The sequence below is a fragment of the Theropithecus gelada genome, chromosome 3, assembly GCF_003255815.1.
Source record: "Theropithecus gelada isolate Dixy chromosome 3, Tgel_1.0, whole genome shotgun sequence".
Classification (NCBI taxonomy): Eukaryota; Metazoa; Chordata; class Mammalia; order Primates; family Cercopithecidae; genus Theropithecus; species Theropithecus gelada.
In genome coordinates, this window is record NC_037670.1 from 67,150,406 (window position 1) to 67,176,154 (window position 25,749).

Here is a 25,749-nt window from a genome sequence, read left to right on the forward strand (position 1 = left end):
TCTCAACACAGCACCCCAGTTGCTACAAATAGATAGATCATGAAATGCCTTCACCACTCCAAAATTAAATTAATCATGCACAGCACATGGACTGTGGACCCATGGCATAAAAGGCCAGAGTGAGCTCCATTAGTTCATGCCTGATACTGTGCTAAGTACATTTAGGTACAATGTTTAGCATCCTCAGACTGATGCTCCTTTTGTAAAGAGAAAAGCAAGATACAGGGGGAGAATCTGACAAGTCAGTGTCACACCGCTCAAGTTTTACTGGTACGTAGCTACACTCATCATTTCTATATTGTCCACAGCTGCTTTTGCACTAAACAGCAGAGTTGAGTAGTTGTGACAGAGACAGGAAGGCCTGCAAAGCTTAAAATATATACCATCTGGTCCTTTTCAGAAAAAAAGTGTGCTGACTCTGGTCTAGAAAATTGTTCACTATAGTTTTAAAGTTCCAGAATAAATAAGTAGTGTTACATATACTTTCTATTTAGCACTATTTTAAATTAGGGTTGCCAATGATCCACTTCATACTTTGTGAGAAGAGAACAATAAAAAACAAAATGAAATATGACTTTCTTTGCCAATCATTCAACCCATGACTTCATTTCCAAAAAAATAGAATTCTGCGTCCCAAGAGCATTTGGCATATGAGAGCTCCAGCAATCAAAAAGAAAAATATCAATACATTTCAGGCAGTCTTCTTCTGAGGACTAGTTGGGAACCATTTTATTATATTTATATTTATATTATATTTATAAATAAAATAATAGTGACCATGAATTGAGTACACACAATGTGCTTGAAACATGTTAAATGCTTCACAGTATTTTTCTATCCTCAAAACAACACTGAAATGCTCATGAAAAGCAAGAACCCATAGTCACACTCAGGGCTAGGGGACTCCAAAGTTGGTGCTCTCCCCCGGCATGCAGAATAAGAACTCTAGGCTGGAAGGTGAGAAGCAAGAAAAGGCAGGAAGAGTGAGCCTTAGCTGGGCACTGGCACATGACGCACTAGAGCTGGCACCTGGCACATGACATCTTCACATCACACTCTTCCCTCACTTAGATGAAGAAATAAGGTCTGGAGAGGTTGATAAACCTTCCCTGAACTGTTTCCATTCATGGTACTTCTTTCCTTGCCTCTATGTTTCTGATCCGAGCCATCCATGTTAACATCACACATAACTCAGTGATTCTACACCAGTGGTCCAGGACTATTAGATGAGGTGTCATTGGTGGGGGGTAGTTCTTGCTACTGAGACCCATCCTTTCCCATAGCAGTACATCACTCACAACATCAGTCTTTATTTTCAACAACCCCATTGACCTCAGAGACAAAACATGTCCCATATAGAGCTGGGAAGAGGTTTAATACTGATACGGAGGGAAAAGTTCACATGATAATGCAGCCAAGAAACTGAGCTGGCCATTCTGGCCTCTGTTCTCTTGCTGTGAACTTGAGCTCCCATAGCCAAGTACAACTCAGGGTGGCCATGTCCAGAGCGTGTTAAGGGCCTTTTCATTCCATTTCCTCGTCAGTATCCTGGGAAACGGGCAGTAAACACCAAGACAACAGGACAAGGAAATAAAATCTTAAGCAATTAATTATTATACAATTTCCACACACGTTCCAAGAATGAGGAATAACAAGAATAAGTAGGCTGGATAAACATGGTTTTATATGGATTTTATTCTTCCAAATGTCTTCTATGTACAAACTCCAAGTGGAACCTAAAACTTAAAAAACAGAGCTGTTTAACAACACTGTCATACTAGAAGCTTATGAAAGGGCTGCAGCCCAGCCTGGCCAACCAGGCCTGGCACCTGAGGGGTCCCTCATTGAGCAGAAGGGACTCTGGGGCTTGTGCAGAAGGCAGGATGCAGAGGATACAAAAGCCCACCTCACGCACCTCTCTCTACATCCATCCCATTTCTCCTTTTGTAAGCTGGGTCTGCCTTTATAATTTTAAAAGGAAACACAAGGAAACTTTTATCTCCACAATTTCGCAGTGTATAAAAAATCTGTTTCCCCACTTGGTTAAAAAAATAATTTACGAATCCCTCGAAAATCCTCAATAACAGTTTCAAGAGGCTGTGTTGTTATCCTTGCTTTCTGAAAAACAGTCAATGTGACATTTCCATAGGCATCAAAAACAAGAGGACGTATCTCTCCTGGCCTCAGTTCAAGTAACTCTTCCCTAATAGTGGATCTGTTTATCTTTCAGTGACATGATAGTCATGTCAAAACCACAAAGTGAAGTAGACCATCAACATGATTACCAGTTGATTCAAACCAAAAGGCCAGGGTAGCACCAATGGCATGGCTCCAGTGGACTACAGTAGTCTATTGTGCTTCTTTGATAATTTATCATTCAGATTTTCACTTTGGTTTACCACTGTGATTCATCTATTTCTTCATTCAACATATGTTTATTAAGTATGGTCCATATTCCAAACATAGTACTGGGCACTGAGGACACAATTCAAAGATAACAACTGGACACAAGAGAAATCTGCGGTCAAACAAGGACCCTGGAAGCACAGTGGGATACAGCACACTGGGATCAGCCCTGCAAACACAGCCCGCCCAGGGAACCATGGGCACCCTGAAGGCAGAGCCTAGCCTGAGGGGTGCAGAGATGACTTCCTAGAACATTTAAGGATGCCCAAGTGAATTCCTGAGAAAGGAATTGAAGTTAGCTCCATGGAGACTAAGGAAATGGTATCCTGACAAGAAGTACAGCTGAAGGCCCTGAGTGGTGACAGCTTGTATTAGTCTGCTCAGGCTGCTGTAACAAACACTGCAGCTTGTGCAGCTCAAACAACAGAAATGTATTCTTTCACCATCCTGAAGGCTGGAAGTCTGAGATCAAGGTGGTGTCAGGGCTGGTTTCTCCTGAGGCCTCTCTCCCTGTCTTATAGATGAGGCATCTTCTCCCTGTGTCCTCATATGGTCATTTCTCTGTGTGTGAGTCCTAACTTGCTCTTCTTAAAAGATCACCAGTAATATTGGATTAGGACCCACCCTAAATACCTCATTTTACCTTAATTGGTAAAGATTCTATCTCCAAATCTAGCTGTATTCTGGGCTCCTGGGGGTTAGTTCAACATGTGAATTTTGGGGTGACAGGATTTGACTCATAACAGAGACTTACAAGAGTTCAATACAAAGGGCATGTGATAGCAGAATGGAAGGTGGTGAGAGGCAGCTCTTCATGCCCCTGACCACTGGGAAGACAGGAGCCCAACCACAGCCCCACACACTTGCTGTGTAAGCATCTGAATGGCTGGTGGCCTTTGAGACCACAATGGGAACCATCCATGGCACAGGGAGCATATATGGCATGAGAAGGACTTTCTAATCCAGGTGGGGTCTCACTGGGACAGTGCCTAACCACAGGCCACATAACAAGGTATGTGACGGAGTGCAGGCATGTTTGGCACCAAAGCCTGTGTTCCGTCACACACAGGTGCTGAGAAGGTGTATGTCTTAGCCTGGGCTCCCATAACAAATTACCTGGGTACCCTAAACAGCCAACATTTGTTCCTTACTGCTCCAGAGGCTGGAAGTCCAAGATCAGGGGACCAGCCAGTTGGTTCCCTACTGGGGACTCCTTTCCTGGTTTGCACACAGCCACCTGCTGCCTCTGTCCTCACAGGACTGTGAGACAGAGGAAGCTCTGGTGTCTTTTCCTCTTCTTGTAAGGACACTAATACCATCTGGAGGTCTTTAGGACTTCATCTAACCCTAATTATATCCTAAAGGCTTCACCTCCAAATACCATCACAGGGGCAGTTAGGGCTTCAATATATGCACTTCAGGGGGTCACAATCCCACTCACAGCAGGATGTGAGGCCAGGGACAAGCAGCCTGCACATCCTGGGGCAGACTGAGATGGCTGCCATGGTGAGGGAGAGAAGGTTCACCCCAACCCTGCATGCTGAAACCATGCCGGCTTCCAAGGCCACCAGGCCACACACAGCATTTCATTCTATCCTCAGAGTGTCCAGACACTAAGTTAAACATTTTCTTCTTGAGCTACAATGCAAGATCTTTGATGAGCAGTCTCTCGCCCCAGTCTTAATTCATCCAGGTTCCCCTGTAACTCCGTGATGATTAATTAGCACCCATGTTCAACATTTTGCCTTATATATCAAAGTAAAGTCTTACGACAGTCATTTGATGCATTTTAAATTTTATGGTGCTAGTATGTGTCGGTGGGGAGGGAGGAATACAAAAAGTGTTCTCATTAACAGTTTGTTCTTTTTACTTCTTGCCCACATCCCTTGAAAACAAGAGCAGGTGTATGTTTTGCTCATGCAACTCCTAAGAAAGTGCTTTGAAAATTCAGTATCTCCTGATCTTGGATGGCAGAGGTATCTCAAAGAGAAAGATTTGGAGATCATACTAAGGTAAAAAAATAACTTTATTTTAGCAAAGCAGACACAATTGCTCTCAGCTACAAAGGGACAATGCCCAGACTCCGCCTCTACCGCAGGAACAACAGTGTGGCCTTCCAGCCCCAAAACAAGACAGCCAAGTGAGAGCTAGCTGAGACAGTGGGGCTCTGCCCTGCTTTCCCCAAGGAGTGAAGACATTTATTTGAAGTTTGTGTTGAAAGATCATATATATGTATGAACCAACTAGGTTTTCTTTGTCAGACACTGCAGAAAATACAGGACGCCTCCCCATATGTTACCACAGTTCTCCCCAAAAAGGTAGGTGTTCAGGCTGGAGAAGTCAAAAGGCGGCGGCAGGCACACCATGCAATTCAAAGAGTGCACCAGCTCCAGGTCTCAGTCAACTGAGTAAAAAAGTGGCTCCATTAAGCTTCTTCAAACAGGAGAACTTCATGCTGTCATATCCCTTTCTCATGTACATGCAGGTTCTGAAAGATTCCTCGCATCTGCCAAGATCCTCACCTGATTTCAAAAGGAAATTGCTTCTAGAGACTAAAATCAAATTCATCATTTTTGCAGCTATTAAAAGAAAGAGAAAGTCAACTTCAGTTCTAAATAGGGCCTGAAGCAAGGCTGGTGGAAGCATTCAACCATCTTTAGTCTATTGGTTAATTCATCTGTCCATTCATTTGCTTAAATCGCTTACTTTTAGCTGCTGGGTTTCCCTGAGTGACCACAGGAAATCCAAGACTCCTTTTCATCCCTCACCCCCTGGCCTACCCATGCATCACCCTTTCTGAGCCAGTTCACACCCCTCCCTGACTCTTAAGTCCTTCACAGTCTTTCTTCTGTCCTCCTTCCGGGTGTACTTCAGCTGACTCCATGTGTACCCTCTGGACTCATTTCCTGGCATCCTTCTCAGGTGTTGCTGTTTTCTTTTAAGGCTTCAATCCATTGGGCCTGGATGTGGGGTAAATACCTTCTTGCTCATTGAAATCTCCAGATCATTCTCCACCTCTCTTCCCTTAACCTCCCATCAGACCCTACCACCACGTGCCTGGCACAAAGCAGACATTCAATACTTTTTAAATCAAATTAATGATTGTCATCCGTTACCGCCCACTTTCCGCCCCACATGTGCAGTAATCTCTAGACCGCTGGTCTTCCTCTTCATTCCTTGATCATGGTCACTAGGATCTCTGCAATCACTGCTGCCACAGTTTTTGATGATTTTAATATACACAAGAGAGCTCCTTGCAGGGCCTAGCCTTCCCCTTCATTTATTGCATCATCTCCAGATGAGTCTGTCCTCTGCTCCACCTCAGCCTCCCACCCCTCCCATGGCCACTCCAAGACCTTAGCATCACTAAATGACCACAGCACCTCCATTCACTCAATCTCAAACATTCCACCCTCTCATCTCTTTTAAGTGTCCAGCTCCCTTCCTTCAGTACCTCTAGTCTGACAATACTGTGACTCCTGTTACAATGTTTTATTCATGGATCTGAACACATCACATCAGGTCTTTATTTCCTCCTGCCTCTATTTAAATTGCATGGTACACCATCATGATCATGCCCTTGCAAACACCCCAGCTACCTGGCTTGCTGCCTCTATCAAATCACCCTTGCAAAATAACTAACTTTCCATAGGCCATGCCTCCCCATAACCTTAATTGGAGAAAAATACACAACCATACTGTCTCAATTCATGTTATATTAGTGACCAAGTGAGCAATAACCAAGCAATACTACTTTATTTCCCTAGCACAGATCAGCTCCCACTGTACCTGGGAGATTCTCACACCTTTTCTTTTCTCTTGAAACCCACAACAACCCCTTCATTGATGACAGTGCTTCCCAGTGCAAGCAGAAGCAAGGCCAAGAGAACTTTCACCTGCTTTCCTCACAACAGTTAACCAACCAAGTGTAATCTGACTCTAAAGTCTGGCTTCATTCATTTTACTCAACAAATATTTACTGAAGAATATACTAAGTGCTATAAATTCTGTAGTGAAGTGAGCAGGGTGTGGGAAGACAAAAATCCCTACTTTCATTTAGATTGTGTATTAGTTTACTATTGCTGCTGTAACAAATCACCACATATTCAGTGGCTTAAATCAACACGAATGTATTATCTTACAGTCCTGGAGGTCAACAGTCCCAAATGTATCTTAAAGGGTTATAATCAAGGTGTCAGCATGGCAAGTTCCTTCAGGAGTTTCCAGGGAAAATTGGTCCCTTACCTCCCCACGTCTAGAGGCCATGACATTCCTTGGTTCCTGGTCACATCACTCAACTCTCATCTTCCATTATCACTTTGCTTTCTACCCTTCATCTATTTTTGTTATCGTTCATCCTTTTGGTGCCATATCTAAGAAATTAAGATCATGAAGATTTAGTTGTATGTTTTCGTCTGAGTTTTGTAGTTTTAGTTCTTATATTTAAGTGTTTTATTCATTTTTGGTGAGTTTCTGTATATAATTTGAGGAAAAGGTTCAACTTCATTTTTTTGCATGTGAATACACAGTTTTCCCAGCACCATTTGTTGAAAAGATTGTCCTTTTCCCCATTGAATGGCTTTTGTGCCCTTGTCAAAAATCAATTGTCTGTGTATGTGAGAGTTTACTTCTGGAATCTTTATTCAAATCTATTGGTCTGTAAGTCTGTCTTTATACAAGTACCTCACTGTTTTGATTACTGTAGCTTTGTGATAAGTTTTGAAATCAGGAAATGTGAGTTGTCCACATTTATTCTTCTTTTCAAGATTGTTTTGGCTGTGCAAGGTCCCTTAAGATTTCATATGAACTTTAGAATGGGTTTTCTATTTCCACAAGAAAAAAAAATTGTTGGATTCAATCTGTAGATTGCTTTGATTAACAAAGCAAATCGAGTAGCATTATCACCTTAACAATATTAAATCTTACACTATGAACACATTCCATTGATTTATGCCTTCTTTAATTTATTTCAGCAATGTTTTGTAGTTTTCAGTACATGTGTTTAATCTCCCTGTTTAAATTCCTAAGTATCTATTCTTTCAGATGCTACTATAAAAAGAAAGTTTTTAAAAATTTCCTTGTCATATTGCTTATTTCTAGTGTATAGAAACACAACTGATTTTTTATTGATTTTGTGTCCTGCAACTTTGCTTAATTCATTTATTAGCTCTAATAGTTTTGTTATTAAATCCTTAGGGCTTTCTACACATAAGACCAGGTCATCTGTGAATGGAGAACTTCTCTCTTTTCAATTTGTATGATTTTCATTTATTTGACTTCTCTAATTGCTCTGGCTAGAATTTCCACTACTGTATTGAATAGAAATAGCAATGGTAGGAATCCTGCTGTTGTTCCCATTGTTAAGGGAAAGCTTTTGAGTCTTTCAATACCGCATGTGATGTTAGCTGTGGGCTTTTCATATATCACCTTTATCATGTTATAGAAGATATCTTTTATTCTTCATTTACTGAGTGTTTTTATCACAGTAAAAGTTAAAAGAATGTTGAACTTTATCAAATGATTCCTCTGCATCAACTGAAATGTTTATATATTTTGGCGTCTTTTTTCTCCCTTCATTCTATTCATGTGGTTTCTTATATTGAGTGATTTTCATATGTTGAACCATTCTTGCATTACTGGGAAAATACCATTTGTCATGGAGTATGATCCCTTTAATATGCTGCTGTATTCAGTTTTATAGGATTTTATTGAGAGGTTTTGCATCTATATTTATAAGAGACAATCTTGTAATTTCTTTGTCTGGCTTTGTATCTGTGTGATGCCAGCCTCATACAAAAAATTATGAAGTATTCTCATCTCTTCAATTTTATGAAAGAGTCTGGCAATGATTGGTGTAAATTTTCATTAAAGAACTGATAGAACTCATCAGTGAAGCTGTCTGATACTGAGCTTTTCTTTTTTGTAAAATTTTTGATTACTGACTCAATCTCTTTACTCACTATTGGTCTGTTTAGATTTTCTATTTCTTCATGATTCAGTGTTGGTAGGTTGTATGTTGTAGGAATTTATCAATTTCTTGTAGGTAATCCAATTTGTTGGCATATAATTGTTCATTAGTAGTCTTTTTTGATCCTTTGTATTTATGTGGTATCAGTTGTAATGTCTATGATTTCATTTTTTATTTTGTTTATTGTAGTCTTTGATTTTTAGTACAGCTAAAGGTTTGTCAAATTTGTTAACCTTTTTAAAGAACCAAGTTTTAGGTTCATTGATACTCTCTCTTGTTTTTCTATTCTCTATGTCATTTATGTTTCCCCTAATCATTATTTCCTGCCTCCTCCTTGCTTTGGCTTTAGACTGCTTTTCATTTTCTGGTTATGTAAGACATACAATTAGATTTTCTATTAATATCATTCTTTTTAAAAGTGTTTAGAGCTTAAATGTTCCTTCTGACCACTGCTTTTATTGCATCCATAAATTTTGGATATTATATTTTATTTTTATTCATTGTAGAGTATTTTCTACACTTCACGGCACTGGGACCTGGGCTGGAGGGCAGGGCATCAGCTGTGGAGCAACATGAGCAGGACCCCACCTCAGACGACACCATGAACTCGTTCCTGGAAAAGTTCCAGAGCCAGCCTTACCGTGGCGGCTTTCATGAGGAACAGTGGGAGGAGGAATTTGAAAAGGTCCCCCTGTTTATGAAGAAAGTGCCATCAGAAATTGATCCCAGGGAGAATCCTGACTTGGCTTGTCTCCAGTCAATTATTTTTGATGAGGAGCTTTCTCCAGAAGAACAGGCCAAGACCTATAAAGATGAGGGCAATGATTATTTTAAAGAAAAAGACTACAAGAAAGCTGTGATTTCCTACACTGAAGGATTAAAGAAGAAATGTGCAAATCCTGATTTGAATGCTGTCCTTTATACCAACCGGGCAGCAGCACAGTACTATCTGGGCAATTTTCGTTCTGCTGTCAGTAATGTGACAGCTGCCAGAAAGCTAAAATCCTGCTACCTCAAAGCAATAAGAGGTGCTTATGCCATCTGGAACTGAAATACTTTGCCAAGGCTGTGAACTGATGTGATAAGGGACTGCAGATAGATGCCAAAGTGAAGAAGCTTCTGGAAATGAGGGCTAAAGCAGACAAGCTGAAGCAAATTGAACAGAGGGATGTGGGGAAATCCAACTTGAAAGAAAAGGAGAGGAATCAGAATGAGGCTTTACTCGAGGCCGTCAAGGCTAGGAATATCAGGTTGTCTGAAACTACCTGTGAGGATGAAATTTCAGCCTCAGATGGTCTAAGGGACCTTTTTTCCTGGAGGAACTAGGGGAGTTTTTCCTGGAGGAACTCAGCTCTGAGAACCCCCATGGAGCCAGGCTGAATCTAGATAACCAGGGCAGGCTGAGCTGGCCTGTGCTCCTTCTGTACCCAGAGTATGCCCAATTGGACTTCATCTCTGCCTTTCATGAGGACTCCAGGTTTATTGATCATCTAATGGTGATGTTTGGTGAAACACCTTCTCGGGACCTAGAGCAAAAATATTGTTCTGATAATTTGGAGGTCTACGTTGAGGATGAGGACAGGGCAGAACTGTACCGGGTGCCTGCCAAGGGCACCTTGCTGCAGGTTCTACAGCACCACAGGTACTTTGTAAACGCCCTGACACCAGCATTTTTGGTCTGTGTAGGATCCAAACCTTTTTGAAAGAATTATCCTGGGGGAGAAAGGTGCACCAGATAAGATGACTGAGCCAGGCCCCCTGGATCTCCTCCCTTACCCTCCTCTGCTGGGAACCTAGCACGCCTGAATCAGTCCAGTGCCTTATTTCTGTCACCAAGGGGATAGTCCTTCCTAGTATTGTGGTGGGGGAGGAGCCTCTGGTTTCCCTAAACTGCAGCCTCTCTGGCTGGTCTTCACTTTCTTCAGTTGATATAAAATTCTGTGCCTTGGCCATGACATCCTTGGATTCCATCTCTAAAGGGACCATCTGCTGCAGTTACCATGGTAACTGACCTGAGCGGCACCCTGGTCTGTGGAGATGGACTCAGGATCCAGTGACATGATTCTGAACTTTTGTGGAGTTTGACATCTTGTTACAGAAGCTACCCTTCAAACTGCACATCTACACACAAACAAACTATGCATAGGATTCCAAGGCTTTAAAGCTGAGAGACTCTGGCCTCAAGTTATTTCATGAACACAGAGGGGAGCCATGTGTGGTCACTGTAGATGACTTGAGGTGAAATGGGGGCAGGAAAGCCACATCCTGCTCTGCATTTACAAAGACCGTACAAACTGAGATCCTTGGTACCCCTAAAAGGATTGCCAGTTTCCTTCATCTTTGCCATGTGGAGGACTGTGACAGACTAGGACAGTGGCCTCTGAGTTCCCCTGTAGTTTTCACATTTTGAGATTTTGTGTCTTTTAAACTGGAAAACCTTCTAGCATGTTGGGTTGTTGTTATAGGGTATATCTTTGTCTGCAGCAGCTTGTTGCCCTCTTCCTAAGAAGAGTTTATCTACCATGAAATAAAATGAGTATTTTCTAAGTTCTTCTTTGACTTATAGCTTATTTATGAGTATGTTGTTTAATTTCCACATATTTCTGAGTTTTCCAGGTATCCTTCTGTTACTGGTTTCTGGTTTCATTCCTTCGTAGTAAGAGAAAATACTTCATATGATTTTCACGTTTTAATATTTACTGTGAGTTGTTTTGTGGCCTAACATAAGATCTAGCTTGGAGAATGTTACATGTGCACTTGAGAAGAATGCATATTCTGGTGTTTGTGGTAGTGGAGTATTATTTACATGTCTACTAATTCCATTTGTTTATAGTGTTGTTTAAGTCCTCTATTTCCTTACTGACACTTTGTCTTTGTTCTATTCATTATTAAAAGTGGGATATTAAAGTCTCCAAATATTATTGTAGAATTTTTTTCTCAGTTTATTTCTGTCAATTTTTGCTTCATGTGTCTTGGGGGTTCTGTTTTAGGTTCATGTATATTTATCATTGTCATATATGCTTGATGGATCAACCTTTTTTGAATACACAATTTTCTTGTCTTCTATGATAAATTTTAAAGTCTAGGCAGCACATTCAGCAGTCCTGTGGCTGTCTCTTGCTTCAACAGTGTTTGGATGGAAGAGATCCAGGAACTCTTTTTCTTCCAGTCTCCAGCCACCTTCCAATCTTCTCTCCATTTTCAACCTTCAGGACCATCTTCTCAGTCATCTCCTGCTTCTGGGACCAGCCAACACCATTTTAGTGGTTAGTTCCTTCTTGCTGACTAACCATGAGCTCCCAGATTTATCAGAATTATTCCATTGAGGTGGAGGCAGCCATCAACCACTTTGTCAATTTGTACTTGCAGGTCTTCTAAACCTATTTCTCTCTGGGCTTCTATTTTGACCATGATGATGTGGCTCTGGAAAGCATGGGCTACTACTTCTGCAAATCAGCTGAGGAGAAGCATGAGAGTACCAAGCATCTCTTAAAGATACAAAACCAGTGTGGCAGCATGCTATCTTCCAGGACCTCCAGAAGCCGGCTCAAGATAAGTGGGGTAGAACTTTGGATGCCATGGAAGCCACCATGGCCCTGGAGAAAAATCTGAACTAGGCCCTTCATGCCCTCAGTTCTGCCTGCACAGATCCCCTTCTCTGTGACTTCCTGGAGAGTCATGTCCTAGATGAGGAAGTTAAACTCATCAAGAAGATGGATGGCCACCTAACCAACCTCCCCACAGGCTGGCTGGCCTGGAGGCTGGGCTGGGTGAGTATCTCTTTGAAAGGCTCACCTTCAAGTACAACTAGGAGCCTACTGAGCCCAGTGACTTCTGGGAGGCCCCTTGCAAAGTAACAGGGCTTCTGTCTAAGCCTCTCCCTCCAGCCACTGGATAGCTTTTTAACTACCCTGGAGCACTCGCCCAAGCCTTGGATCAAATTGAAATAAAGCTTTTGGAAGGAAAAAAATAAAATTTAAAGTGTATTTTGTCTAATAATAGTGGAGATGTCCCAGATCTCTTTTGATTAATAGTTGCATGAAATATCTTATCTGTCCTTTTATTTTCAGCATTTTTGTGTCTTTATAGCTAAAGTAAGTGTCCTTTAGATAGCACATAGTTGGATCATGTTTTTTAATACATACTGAAAATCTCTGCTGTTTAATTGAACAGTTTGATTCATTTATATTTAAAGTGATTACTGTCAAGGAAAGGCCTCCTTCTCTCATTTTGCTATTTATGTTCCGTAGATTTTGTATATTTTTTTCTCAATTCCTTCATTATGGATTTTATTGTGCAATTGATTTTTTCTAGTCCATTTTTGTTCAATTCTTATTTTCTCTTCTGCATAGTTTTTAATTATTTTCTTCACTTTTTTTAGTTATTTTCTTTATTTTCTACTGAACAATCTGGAGATTGTAATTAACATCTTATGTTAATTACAAACAATGTAGCTTGAATGAATACCCTCTTAGCCTGAATTGTGTACAAAATCTCTGCTACTATACAGCCTCATCCATCTCTTCATGCTATTGTTATCACAGATTTTGTCTTTACACACTGAGTGCCCATTAACACAAATTTATATTATTTTGGGCATTTGAATTTTAAACCATATAGGGGAAAAAAGAAAAAGGAAAGAAGTTACAAACCAGAAATACAATAATATTAGCTTGTATATTTATCTCTGTAGTTGCCTTTACTGGTTTTCTTTAATTCTTCACACAGCTTTGAGTAACTGTCTAGTGTCCTTTTATTTCAGCCTCAAGGAATACCTTTAGCATTTCTTGTAGGACAGGCCTACTAGTGATGAACTTCTTTGAAGTTTATTTATCTGGGAATGTCTTAATTTCTTCTTCATTGATTAGTTTTGCCAGACAGAATTCTTGGTTAACAGTTTTGTTTTGTTTTTTTCCTATCAGCACTTTAAATATATTATCCCAATTCCTTCTGCCCTCCATGCTTGCTGATGAGATGTTGACTCTTTTTCTTATTTAAGATTCCTTGTACAAAAACATGACAAGTTGCTTCTTACCTCATGCTTTCAAGATTGTTTTTTGGCTTTTCCTTTTGAAAGTCTAATTATAATGTGTAATGGAGTCTTTGTGCCCCTTCGGCTAAAAGTCCATTGAGATTCCCTGATATACTGATTTATGTTATTTCTCACATTTGAAAAATTTGGGCCATTATTTCTGCTCCTTTCTCTCCTTCTTATTCTGGTATTTCCATTATGCATACAATGGTACACTTGATAGTATCCCACAGTTCTGTTAAGGTATGTCCATTTTTCTTCATTTCTTTCCACTTCTGCTTCTCAAATTGAATAATCTACATTGAGCTATCTTAAGTTCAGTTTGAAATTTTGAGGATGCTTTCTTCTTTCTGTTCAAGTTTTATGCTGAATCTCTCTAGTGAAGCTTTCATTTCAGATTGCATTTTTTAGCTCCAGAATTTCTGTTTGATCTATTCTTATATTTTCTATCTTTGTTGGTAACCTCTATTTGCCTAGGCATCATAGTTATGGTTTCCTTTGTCCATGGTTTTTATCTCTCTGAGCATATTTAAGATGACTGATTTAAAGTCTTTTTATAGTAAATCCAATGTCTGGGTTTTCTTGGGGACAGTTTTGGTTCATTTATTTTTTCCTGTGAGTGAGCCATACATTCTTGTTTCTTTGCATGTGTTGTAAATTTTTGATAATTGGACATGTTGAATATCATAATGTGTAACTCTAGAAATCATAATCTTCTCCCCAGGATTTGCTGTTACTACTTGTAGGTTGTAGTTGTTTAGTGACTCTTCTAAATTCTTTTTATAAGACTGTTTTCTCTGTTATGTGTAGTCACCAAAGTTCCAGTTCTGTTAACTTACTGGTCAGCTGGTGATTTAACAGAGATTTTCTTAAATGCCTAAACCCAACGTAACAAAAAATACTTAAAGTCTTTGTGGATTGGCTATGTGTTTGAGCATTCCTTTAATGCTTAGCTAGGCCATTTACATTTGCTTAATGTCCACTTTCAGCTTCAGAGGAGCCTAAAGACAGGAGCCAGAGATGAAAGTTCATGGTGTTCTCCAGTCTTTTCTGAGCATGTCTAGTCCTGGGCATTTGCGTGGACTTCCAGATTATCCAATTATGTGGAATCTATTAAAATATTTATTCTCATATTTATATTCTTTCCCTGACTTTTCCTAACCTTTCTAGTCTGTCTGCTGCTTTTCCTATCTGTTATAACTTTCTCCAGGCAGCAGCAGTGATTATATTTGCCTTAAATCCTTTCTTAAAATTCCACCCAGGTGGCTGCTTCAGGCCTGAGAAAGTTCAGAGGCATGTGAAACAAAGGGAATTCCCTGACCAATCACTCGGGGAGCCACCAGACAGACATACAATCATAATTGTTTGAGACTAAGTCCTGCAGTGCCTCCTCTGGGGCCACCAAGTTATGTCAGTAACATGGGCAGCCAGCCCCATAGCTACCACCAAGCTGGAAAGTGGTAAATTGTATGGGTAAGTTAAAGCACCACAATACTCTTTTACTGAAATTTAGGAACTTTTTTCTTTGTGAAACACTTCCTTCATTGTCATATATTTTTTATTAGATTCCTTAGTTTTAAAAAGTTAATCCTAATAGTTTATGCCAACTTCATTGGTGCTTTAGTGAAGAAACAGTTTTGGAGTTCCCTGCTCTGCCATTTTCTGCTTCTGCTTGACATTTTAAAAGAACCACAGGCTACTGTGTTAAGAGTTAAGAAGAAGCAATAGAGAGGACTGAAGCTGGGAAGCTAATGGCAATAATGAGATGAGACGTGAGGGTGCCTTATATGGGGAACGGTGGTGGTGATAAGGAGTGATTAGATTCTAAGCATATTTAGGTGATACAGCCAAAGGATTTGCAGATGGATTGGAATGTAGACAATGAAAAATGTGGAGCAGAGAGGCCTAATAAAGGGGAAGGATGAATTTGTCATTACTGAGCTGAATTCCTGAAGTTGTTTTCTGACTGGTCTCCCGGATTCCATGTTCAGTCTTCTATAATCCATTGTCAACAGAGTAGCTGGAGTGAACCTTCCAAAACTGAAATGAGATGATGTTACTCCTCTGCCCAGTGTCCCATCCCAAATATTTACAATGGCCTACAGAGTCCTAAATAACCTGAGTCCCTGCAACTTTTCTGTCCACATCTCTTAATTCACTCTGTTCCAGCTGTGTTCCACTCTGGCCTTACTGTTCCTACAAATCACCATACAGGATCCTAACTCAGGGCCTTTGCACTTGTGTTCCTTGATATGCATGGCTCCCCTTCATTTCTTTATGTCTCTATGTAAATGTCACTTTATTGAAGATGCCTTCTTGTTCACCTTCTGGGAAAAATAAAAACAAAACAGCAAATTGAGCCACTCCAAATGCCCTGACATTTCCTATTATCTTCTGCTGCTGTATTTTCCCCACAATATGTCTATAGTTGTTTCTTTATTTGATGATTTGCCCTCTGCTCACTCTTGCCCCATAGAATGTAAGCTCCATCAGCATGAGTCAACTGTTTCCCTCATATGTGTCACCGACACCTTGAAAAGAACCTGGTCAAAAACAAAGTTAATATTTGCTGAGTTCAGAAACTGAGATATGCAATTTTGTGTAAGATACAATCATTATATTGAGAGATTCCACAGTTTAGGAGGGAAGAGAAACAAGTAAACTAGTGACTATACGCAGTGGATGGCTCCTGTATTTCAAAAGAACACAGAGGATGGATGTTAAAGGGACAGTCCCAGGACTCACTAAACCAGGTCAGGGATGCAACAGCAGCGGGAAAAAGCAGTCCACCTCCCAGGCTCCATCAGAAGAATTCTGCCATAATTATTGTTTTCAGTATAAGGCTTTATTGGAAAAAAAAAGCTTCTGACCCTTAGAATAATATTTAGATGCTACTGGTCTGCCCAGACCCTGTTAGTACATAATGCATGTCGGTTTAAACTAATTAATACATTATGCCCCTTGCTCTTGGGCGAGTTCTGCCATAACTTGCTGAGAGGTCACAGGGCATGACTATCCAGCTCATCAGCTCTGAAACGAAGGTGTTAGAGGAGGTTGCCTTAGTAGTGGCCTTCAGCTCCAAATCTGTAGTCTGAGTCAAGAAACATTTGTCCCAAATGAAATTATATCCATCCTTATGACATAAAACAGTTAAAACCAAGAATTTATCAGCTACTTTATTTTTCCCAAGAGATTTTCAGATATCTCTTTGCTTTTGTTATCATTCCTTATAATAAGTTTAATGAGCAGATGTGATTTATGCTGTGTGTTTATAACAGCCCGAACTTTGATATTGCATTTTTCATCACCGGCTTCCTTGCATTTGAGATATTTTCACCAGGTTTAGAAAGCCTCTTTTCTGTTTTGTTTACAACAGATGCTAGAGAAGTATCGCCAAGAAAGAAAAGAGTAATAAGACTTATCTCCATATTCTCCCATCAGTTTCTCAACTAGATCTGAAAAATGCTACAGGCAGCCACACGAAGAGCACCGGAATGCAAAGGGCTCGTTCTCTCTTAAAGACACACAATCTTGGGGTCATATTTTTCAAACTGTAGTTCATTCATACAAAAGCTTTTTTGAGTCATTGTTATAGGGTGAAATGCAAAAACAAATAACATGGAGTTCCCTACCATTAACAGGCTTACTGACAGACTTGAAAATAAGAATTGTCACCAATTTAAAATACCATGCTAGGAAATGGAGAATGTTTCCTAATAGCTACGAGCTTTTTTAGGGTGGAAAGGTTGACAAAAATATTCTAAAAATAGACCATGGTACACACGATCACATCTCTGTGAATATACTAAAAACCATTCAACTGTCCAATTTAAATGGGTGAACAATATGATATATCAATTACATCTCAGTAAAGCCGTTTGAAATAAATGTGACATACCAGGAATCTACACAGAGCCTTGTGAAGATACAAAGGTCAGTCCTTTGCAGGGGAGAGGTAGGAGGAGGTAGGATAGGAACATCTCAATACAAAGGTCAGACTCACATATTCAAGTGTAACCCCTCCACATGTGTGTCAAAACACATCTGAAACTCAGCATGTCCAAAGCCAAACACCTAATCTGTCCTCCAGACCCACTCCATGTGCAGCTTCCCCATCTCAACAACTGTGATTTCATCATTCCAATTGCTTAGGACAATGTCATTGGAGTCATTCTTGACTTTGTTCTTTCTTCCACAGCCCACACCTATCCCATCAGCAAATCCTGGTGACTCTCTCCTTAATATAACTCCTATCTCCACTCCCACTGTGCACTTGGACTGCTATGACCCCTTTATCACTGGTCTTGCTACTTTCTTTCTTTTTTTTTTTTTTTTAGACGGAGTCTCGCTCTGTCGTCCAGGCTGGAGTGCAGTGGCCGGATCTCAGCTCACTGCAAGCTCCGCCTCCCGGGTTCACGCCATTCTCCTGCCTCAGCCTCCCGAGTAGCTGGGACTACAGGCGTCCGCCACATCGCCTGGCTAGTTTTTTGTATTTTTTAGTAGAGACAGGGTTTCACCGTGTTAGCCAGGATAGTCTCGATCTCCTGACCTCGTGATCCGCCCGTCTCGGCCTCCCAAAGTGCTGGGATTACAGGCTTGAGCCACCGCGCCCGGCCTGGTCTTGCTACTTTCAACCTTGTCTTCTGAAGTCTATTCTTGATACAGCAGCCCAAGCAATACCTTCAAACTGCCAGTCAGATGGTGGTACTCTTCAGAATGCTGAGAAGCTTCCACCTAGTCTAAGCAGAAGTCCGTCTGACCTGGCCCACCACAGGGCTGGTCTCATCTATATCTTCTGGAAGCCACCCACCCATGGTGTGTCTGCATTTCCCACCTTCCTTCTACTCCTTTCAGTTAGTGATATTTGTGACTCTGCAATCATATCACTGGTGGGACCTCATTAACTCACGAATTGGGTGACTTTGCAAGAAAAAGAAACTTTTCAAGAGATACGTTACCATTTCTCAAAGAACAGGCTACAAGAAGAGTTTGAGGTGAGCTGAAGCAACCTATATCTGGAAATGAATCACTGCAGCCAGAAGAGGTCAAAAATGATAAAACAGAAGCCTGGGAGCTGCCTGCCTGGCCCAAGGTCACAAAGCTCTTTAGGGGCTGGGTCAAGTGTGCTTCGGGGATTAATTACCATTCTTTGCACTGTACTATTGCCTTTCGAGAACGTGCAACTCCCTTTTTCTAATCCTGGCAGCAACTTCCTGAGCTGCGCCTTGGTTAGTCAGGGTACAACAAGAATCAAAACATTATACACAGAGAATAAACAGATGGGTATGTCCTGTTTATTCTGCCCTGTTGCTTATCCTGCATGGCTCATGGTTCCCTGAGCATGCTCTACCCCCTCCTCTCCTCTCCCTCAGACTACTTCTGGCCCCCAGTTACCCCTCTCATTGCCACTGTCATTGGCATGTTCACCCTGAGTTCTACATACAAATCAAACATAGTTTATGAAGTCTTTGCTAGATATAAAATCAGAAACTTTTGGAATCTTCCTATGAGATTATTATTTTAAATGTTATTAATATATCAGTTAATTGGATACCTTATTTGAGAACTTCAACTTGAACGGATAGTATTTGTTGTACAGTTTGTGCTTCCATTTTTTAGGTGCACAAATCCAGCCTTCCTTGGTCATCCAAGAGATATGATTGAAGGCTCATGCTGTCCAATCCCCTGCTCTGAAGGGTAGAGCTGAGTGCTTCTCTGTTCCTTCACATGCAGAGGATGATCCTAATTTCTGGGAGAAGAATGTACTAGATCATCATGGATCCATCAAGTTTCATGGGTAAAAGAAACACCCTCCTGTTAATGCTTACTATGTGGCGTTTCAATCCTGTTTGTATCCAGATTAATCAAAGTTCAGCCCTGGAAGTTGCTAAGATTAGAATGAGGGAGCTCCACGTTTGCAAAAGTTTTGCAGATGGATCTGAGATACGCTAATGTCCCAGTCCTCACAGGGATGCTTAATATCTGTGGAAGTGGGTAAGCCCCTGGGATCAGAGCTTTTCCTGGCAACACTGAAGATGCCAAGAGGCTGACACTTTGTCTTCTCCTCCTAGGTTTCTGGGGCTCCATTCTCCTGTTAGGAGGACAGAACAGTGACTTTAGACATGATGCAAAACCTCAGAACAATGACGGCATTCCAGGCTCCAGAGAGCCTTTCAGAGCCTGGCTAGCTGTCGCATTCTGTACTTTCCTGAGGATACGCCCTGTTCACCACAATCTGACTTCAGAAAATCTCATCTCCTCCCAAAGCATTTGCAAACTGCCTCCCAGGAGTGTCTCTGGGAACAGAAGCACTCACTATTCTGTGATCTTTCTCAGTAGTAGAAAGATTCTCGGGACCCTTTTATTCTAAGTAGCATAAATCCCACTCAAACTGGCTTAAGCAAAATATAAACAAAAGTTATTACTGCAAGCTCAGGTGTAGACTTCAGGAACAGCTGCATCCAGCAACTTAACACTATCAAGTGTGTGTGCAGTCTGTTTCTCTGTCTTTCTCCAAACCATAGTTTTGCCAACTTGCATTTTGGCTTTATTTCAGGCTCTAGTGGGACTCATCTGACAGAAAGAGCAGTCCTCTCCTATGTCTAAGATTGGTTTTAGTGAATGAACTTGGAGCCCTATGTCAGAAAGAGCAAGCATACTGATTGCTGAGACAAAGGAAAGGTAAATTCCCCAACTAAAATAGGGAGGTCTTATCAAATAAGGAAAAATAGACACTTACATTAACTTAATTTTCAGGATGACCCTTCTGGACCCTCTCTATTGTCTTGGTGTCTGCATCACTGATGTCCCTCACTCGTGCTGGGCTTCATTGCTGTGTTATCTGTTAGCTGTGAGCTCCGATCTCAACATGACCTTGGCTACACTCCTCAGGTTTCTCGAGCCTCTGCCTTCATAGCTTTACGTTATCCCAGGTTCCTGCCAATCTCACAAGCCTGGTTATTGATGGCTCAGAGTAGCCATAATAGCGCTCATTGCACTGATCCTGCAAGGATCTCAGCCACCATAAAGGGTCCAGGTTCCTGGGGGTGTCGCCCTGGTTGTCTGGGACACTGCCTCATCACTGTCATGTCTTAGATGCATCTGTCACCATCCCCCGAGCATCTCGATTGCCTCCAGCCATCAACTGGCTCTACCTCTTTGGCAGGTCACCTGCCATCGCCTACTGGATGGAATGGTCTTTTTTTAATAAACTTCTTATTTCAGAACAGATTTAAATGAAAAAGTCACAAATTTAGTAAATAAAATTTATGAAAGTAGTGAAGAGAGTTTCCATGTAACCCATACCCAGTTTCCTCTATCGTTAATGTCTTCCATTTGTATGGCACATCTGTTATAATTAACAAACCAATATTGATAAATTACTCAGGTTCCCTTGGTTTTTACCTAATGTCCTTCTCCTGTGCCAGGATACCACATGACATTTAGTTGTCATATCTCTTTCAGTAGGTCTTGGCTCTCAGGAATTTTCTGGTTTTTGATGACTTTGTCAGTTTTGAGGAGGACTGGTCAAGTATTTTGTAGAATGTCTCCAAAACAGGATTCGTCTGATGGTTTTCTCAAGATTAGACTGGGATATGGGTTTGCGGAGGAAGCCCACAGCGGTGAAGGGCCTCACATCACACAAAGGGTACACGTTGTCAGTGTGACTCATCACTATGGGTGTTGGCCTTGACCACCAGGAGGAGGTCCTGTTAGTTTCTCCACCGCAGAGTGCCTTTCTCTTCCCATTTTCCATGCTGTGCTCTGTGGATGGAAGCTGCTCTGTGTGCCCCAACCTGAGGAGTGAGGAGTTTACTCCATCTGCTGAGGCGATCGTAAACATCACACACACGTACACCTGGCCCCCAGACCCCAGGACTGTGGATTCCTCATGTCCCTGTCACTCCATGAGGTGCAATGACTAATTGTAGAAGGTGTTCAGTAAGCATTTGTGGATGGGACTGAACAGTTGCATCGCCTGGGGAATGTTTGCTCCCCAGATCGGCTGATACCCAAAGGTGAGCCGTGTCCCTGGACATTCTTGAATGCCCCACGTCAAAGCTGGCTATGGAACAGCCAGAGAACGCTCACGAACATACTTGGCACCAGAGTTGACAATGTGACCTCAGACAATGTACACTTCCCAGCTAAATTCTGCAGTATCTGTTGCTTCCCCCAGCTCAGAAGAAAGTAGGTCCACACTTACAAACTAGGAAGGACTAAAAAGGGCTTAACTTCCGCTCTGGGTTTGAACTTGTGTCATGGGTAAGAAGAAACTCAAGTGTCCTGTGTACTCTCCAACATCAAAGGTCGTCCTCACCTGCTCTCACAGGTGACCCCTTTCAGACGTCTCTAACACATCATTGAACCATCTTGGCTGAGTGTGGTTTAAAACCTGTACATGTGTCCCTATTCCAGGCCGCACAGTATTTAATAGTTACTTCATCTTCTGCCAGCTTAGGTTCTCCCTAGACTGGACACGGACAGCGTCCTGGGGAGAGCACCCCTGGCTCAACCACTGGGGCTGCTGTCTCCAGGTTGAGGGGCCGGTGTGGAGCTGCCAGCAGGGCAAGGAGCCCAGTGACGCCAGGAAAATGCACACACTGGAGGGAGCCAGGACATGCCTGCTTCAGCTTCTGACTTCTCTCATTTTGACACTGGGAAAGTTGTTTTTGAAATGCCTCCAAAGGTCTAGGGTATAAGTGCTCATTGATGATGCGAGGGTAAACGTGCCATAAAGCACCCTCCACCCCACGGTCTCTGCACCCCTGCCCCTTCCTCTTTATGTCCCTCTGCAGTAGACAGGAAATCACGTGTCCAGTCAGTAGAGAGGATGGGAGGATAGGGCACAGCCAGGCCTGGTGACCTCTGTCCCCACAAGTCCCATGACCCCAGGCAATTCCAGGAGACTTCCTGAACCTCAGTGTCCTCTGAGACCCAGGTGAAAGCAGCCGTAGGTGCAAACCTGTTTGTGAACCGCAGACCGCATGCCTGGAGCTGTCGGCCACAGGGACTTCCCACAGCCTAGTCTCACCTTCTCCAGCCTCCCCTCCCCTCGAGGTCATCTCCCCAAGCAGCCTGCCACACCATGCTCTGCCCTTTGGGGCACCCAAATGTTTTGGGCCCCCAGGTCATGTGATTGGAAGCCCAGAATTCCATCTTTAACAGATCATTGCTGTCCAGGCTCTTGCAGGCCCCACTTCCAGCATTTTTTTGCAGCGTGCCCCAGTTCCCTGCTACCCAGACACACCATCTCTGAGCTGGCTTCAGGATCCCGCATGCCCCTCGGCTGAGCACGTGGCTCTGTGCTGCCCTTCGGAGCCACACTTCCTCTCTCTGTCCATTGCCAGCCCCATCCAGCCCATCCTGTCGACCATTCGGGACCACTGATGCAGTGAAGGAGCTGGTCCATCTCCTCTGCCACCTCCAACCTCCTGCACCTCCCCTCCCTGCACACCCACACCCCCGAGCTCAAGACCAGGTTCTCTAGCATGGGCACATCCTGCTGCCAACAGTTCTCATTGCCTGTTCCAGCCACATTCTCAGTCCTCTTCAACATGGAGCCACCCTTCTGGAGGAAGAAGCACTCTCCAGACAGCATCACCACACCTGGTCTGCACTGGCAGTCCCAACCTGGCTCTCCTATGGGTGGCTCCAATAGTCCTCTCCTCCCAACCTTTCCCTAGGCGGCAGGGGCAGGGCAGGGCAGCCAACTTCCATGGGCTTCTTTCATCCTCTGATGGGTATGACCAGCTTGTCTACCAACTGGGCTAAGTTAAGATCCAAGGACATAGTATCGGTGGACAGTCTCTAAGGCTGAGAGAGCTATGCAAATGCCAGTGGCTATGGCATCATGATTATAATGGGTGTCATCACAGCACAGCAAAGGAATTCAGAGTCTGCGGGACCAGGGCCACCCATCCTGGGCCTGCCTTCTATGGGCTATGCAAGGTGGACACATACTTTACCCTTTGGGCCTCCATTTCCTCTTCAACGTGGGAACAATGATGCGTCTTTCACAACATGGTGGGAACACCACAGAGGATGATCTGATATGCGTGGCACACACCTGACACACATCTGACACACACCTGACATGCCTGACATGCCTGACACACGCCTGATACATGCTTGGCTCACACCAGCATTTAGCCTTTTGCCATTTGTATTGTCTCCAAAAGCCGCGTTTTTCCAACAGGAAAATCTTAAACTCTAAGCTGCTGGGGGCTCTCTTTCTGAGCAAATGTGTGTAGTTGCACCATGGGACAGGGATGAGAACAGCAGGATTCCAATAAAGGGGCTGGGGGTAGGAGTCAGTCTCAGCCACTCACAGGCAACCCCAATGGCAGAGTCTCAGACAGCACCTGGCCTCACTAGGGCTTCATCTGGGACTTTTGTGTTGAGCTCTGGAGCCTCTCCCCCAGACCTCTGGTTCTGCAGAAGCAGCTGCCTGCCTTTCTTGTCGTGGCTCCAGTCACAGCGTCTGAGCTTCAGCCAGGGTCCTTTCTGCCCCGGCATGGATGGGCACCAGCAGAGCAGACACAGCCCTCGGATGGCTCAGGCGGCAGAACTTTGCAACTCTGGCCGATGAGCTTCCAGGGAAGAAATGTGACTCAGACGGCCATCAAGCAGCTCCACGCTGCCTTCCTAAGACAATGTGATGGGAGTGTTAGGTACTTATTTCCTGGCGAGAGCACGCATCTCTAATCAGTTTTAATCCAATAGGGTGTGCAAAGCTTACAACTTCAGACATTAATTCAGTTAACATTTATTACGTGCCTCCTATGACCTGGGAACTTCCATATATATTTTTGCTAATAATCTCACTGATCTTCACAGAAACCTCATAGGTTAGCTATTAATGCTACAATGCTACATTCATATGGTACATAAGAAAGCTAAGGTTTTCTCCCACCTGTTGAGGGAGAGACCTAGAGCAAGACCTAGGAGCTTTCTGATCCCATGTCTGCGCCTTTCCCATAGGACATGTGGTGGTGGGCCCTGGAGTGGCAGAGTGTCCTCCTCGACACCTTTCTGGGATCCTCTCAACAGGTGGAGAGAGAAATATTTTGTGAATGAGGGGATTCAGGAGCACAGTAGGGTTTTAAGTACCACATGTGCAGGTAGCATTTTAATCTGTTTTTTCAATGTCCCAAGGAAAAAGGGCTCCTTTGGCCATCTGTATCCAACAATCTTGTCATCTTCTCTAAAGCTCCCAAGGAGACCGGTATGCTTCTGGATGGATACTGAGCTTTCAGAACTGAAAAGGACCTCAGCCCAGACCCCTGCTCTCCTGCCCCTGCTGGTGCTTTGTGTGACTGAGGGAGACAGGGCACGTTCCCTATTTTCAAAGGTGACATATTCCACCACTTTCATCACTTGAAACATTGGAGATTCCAGTCCATAGCTGGGCAGGGCAGAGCAAAGACACTACCGAGAAGACAGACCACTTCACAGTTTGAAGTTAGGATAGACAAGCAGCATCTCAGAAAGACGTGCCACAGAGCAAGTGAAGAGCCTCAAACACAGACTTGAATCTTGGGGAGGGGGCCGAGAGCAGGGAAGAGAGGACACATCAAGCACAAGACAAAGCAGAGGCTGACAGGACTGATTCAGCCGGCAGAGAAACAAGGAGCCCTTCTCAGGCGGGGAGAGTTTACTGCGCCCATGAACAGCAAAACGAAGAGGAGCTGCACGTGCCAGCTCCCCACATCCCTGTTCAGGACAGTACAGAAACAACAGCAACAGCAATGAGGGATGGGACACCCTGCCACCCTGTGGCAAAGCAGCTCTATCACCTATAGCTGTGCCCAAAGGGAGGCCTCATCAGAAGCCAGGAGGCCATGAGAAACTTTCACCACAGCCTCCTCAATCCCAGGGAAGCAACTGAGAAATGGCAGCTTCTCATAAGCCTCCATGATCAATCTCATGGTCTAAGAGGACCACAAGACATTCTGCAAAGATTTGGATTTAGCCACAGTGACAGTCTTGCCACATGGTTTGGTGGATATATGCAAGATTTCCAGGGTTCCATGGAGGAGCCAGTCCCCTCCAGTTGGAAATTGGTTGGGGGTGGTTGTGGAGGCACGGAGTGGGGGCAGGTAGACAGTAGTCAACAGCAAGACTGAAAGGTGAGAAGCCTCTGCCAGAGCCAGACAACGAGAATGAAATCTCTAACCTTCAATCTCTGGCGATTTTAAGCAAAATAATCACCTAATCAAGTCTGTGCTACGTTTGACTTATTTTTCCTGAAAGCAGAAAGATCTCTAATGAGAATTAACATTTAAACTATTGCTTAAAATGGAGAGCAGTTTCATGTTGGATAATATTAAATAACAACAAA

General features: G+C 42.9%; 2 pseudogenes; both read left to right on the forward strand.

The window, feature by feature from the left end:
- Positions 1–8,770: 8,770 nt before the first annotated feature.
- Positions 8,771–10,118, forward strand: LOC112621041 (annotated as a pseudogene).
- Positions 10,119–11,665: 1,547 nt separating this feature from the next.
- LOC112621042 lies at positions 11,666–12,185 on the forward strand (annotated as a pseudogene).
- The last annotated feature ends 13,564 nt before the right edge of the window (positions 12,186–25,749 follow it).